Source organism: Palaemon carinicauda, chromosome 4 (genome assembly GCF_036898095.1).
Source record: "Palaemon carinicauda isolate YSFRI2023 chromosome 4, ASM3689809v2, whole genome shotgun sequence".
Taxonomy (NCBI): domain Eukaryota; kingdom Metazoa; phylum Arthropoda; class Malacostraca; order Decapoda; family Palaemonidae; genus Palaemon; species Palaemon carinicauda.
Window position 1 is genome coordinate 33,657,315 of NC_090728.1, and position 2,500 is coordinate 33,659,814.

Genomic DNA, 2,500 nt, shown 5'->3' on the forward strand with positions numbered 1-2,500 from the left:
AAATAACTCAGGTGATACTCGCAGAATTTATAAAATGGCGTGAAGAAGCAAAACCTGATGAATGGGAACTTGGAGTGTTCGTGAAAATGGCAAAAAAAAAAAAAAGAAATATCTGACTGATTGCAATAATTACTTAGACCAGTTGTCATGAAAATATAATCTTTTCATTCTTAAGAGAGTAGAGAGAAAGATTGATGCAAAACAGAGAGGTGAAAAGCAGGATTTAGGAAAGGTAGAAGTTGGATCGACCAAATGTTCCTTTCAAGACATGTACATCAATGTGTAGAATATAAACTAATCCCCTTTTGATGGTATTTATGGGCTAAGAAAAGGTTTTTGATAGTGTGCACTGGCCAATTTTGTTTAGAGCACTGCGTTACTATAGAGTTCCTCTTAAATATGTAAATTTGATTAAGTCTGTTCCACAGAATAGCAAGTGCAAAGTTAATGTTAGTGGAGTCCTATCAAATTAATTTCCGGTGAACAGTTGGGGATGGTGGAAATGGATTGGTAACAGGAAATAGGCTGACCTGAATTTATGCTGATGACGCTGTTCTTATTAGCAGAACACCACGGGACTTGCAAAGCTTGCTTACCAGAATGCAGGAAATATCACATTAGGTACGGCTTAAGATAAATAGAAGAAAGACAGAGATGAGAACGGATTATGCAATGGAAGGAGAAAGGATTAATGAGGTGGAATCATTTAGATATTTAGGAACTATGATCTCTAATAAAGGACAATGTCTAGGTTAAGAAAAATTTGGAAATCAAATCGCCTGAAAATACATATAGAAATCAGGCTATATATCAGTTTAGTGAGGTCAGTGTTACTGTATGGACATGAGTCGTGTTATGACAATGAAACTACATCCAACAGATTTTGTAGATTTGTGAACAAAGTTCAGATAAGTATTAGGAGTGAAATAGCAGGACAGAATTAGAAATGAAACCATAAGAGATTACTCGAGATCATGGTGAGGGGTAGATGGAGATGGTTTGGGCCATGCTCTTCGCACCCCCCTGGAGAAATTAGTTCAACAAACTTGAGAACTGGGCTCCACAAGGCACTAGAAAAGTAGGAAGACCCATGCCTACATGGCTGAGGACTATGGAACGTGAAGAGATGGTGAATGGAGAAGTAATGATTTAAAAGCTCAAGATATAGACGATTGGCGAAATCTAACAAAGGCCATTTGCGTTAATGGGTGTAGGAGGAGATAAGGATGAAGATCTGTTTTTTTTTTTTTTTTTTTTTTTTTTTTTTTTTTTTTTTTTTTTTTGCATAAGCTTCAATTCTATTTAAGTTTCTTATTCAATGATGAGGCTGATTACCTCGTTGTATTTTTATAATATGGGTCATATTATATTGCAAGTTTTTCTAAGATTTCTTGCCTGTCTTTAAACCAGTCTGGCCATGAAACCAAAGAAATAAACTTTACATAGTTTACTTAGTTTCCCACTCAATAAAAACAAAAGAAAACAGATGCCACACAGATGTTCCCCCAACATCTGCTATGCTCGCAAAGACCACTAATGAAACAAACATGTTTTTCATAGTGATGTAATTTTACACGTGTCTAGTGCTCTGGTGAATTTGCCTGTTTTAATTTATTCTTTTGGCCTAGGCTAGAAGAGGTGACAATCACAATATCAGAAATCTATTTGGCAGAAATACGTTAGCCTCCACTTTAGATATAACAGAACCACCCTCTCACAAATAAATCATAGAATATCGATAGCTTTGGTGGAGGATCGATATTTTTTTTTTAATTTTTGCCAAATCCTTGTGTGTGTGTGAGAGAGAGAGAGAGAGAGAGAGAGAGAGAGAGAGAGAGAGAGAGAGAGAGAGAGAGAGAGAGAGAGAGAGAGGTGGGGGGGGGCATTCGATGTTTGTATCGAGAAAGATTGTTGGAATAATTGAAGGCTGTGTACATTATTTTTTGTTAGGTTAGCCGATTCCTAATTGCTCACTCCGCGAAATAAGTTTGCAGGCACTCTATCGCATTATAGATAGTTGCAAAGCTTCTAAGCTTATACTTGTTATTGTAATTGGGCTTAATTTACCTGTAACATAACTAAATTATTAAATAGATTCTTAATCCTTACTTTTAACCCATTCAAGCTTGAAATCAGTTAAGTTAACACCTTGCCATCATCAGTTTTGGCAAACTATTGTGGTCAGTTTGGACTGTTTAAACTTCTTAAATACACATTGCCTTACTAATGTATGCAACCAGATCCCTGCTCCGATTTTGCAACATACCTGCGGTTATATCTTGTTTCATTAACTGTCCCAATTTTGAGCATGAAAATGAATGTTCTGTATTGTCTTCATTATCTTTGCATAGGTCACACATATCTGTGCATCTTCCCATGAAATTTGTTTTTAGATTGAGCATATTATTTTGATCTTGCCTTCATTGCAATGGCTGCCTTATTCAGACCCATTTCTCTGACGTAAGACTGTGGGCCATTTCCTTTTATGAACCTTATTTTT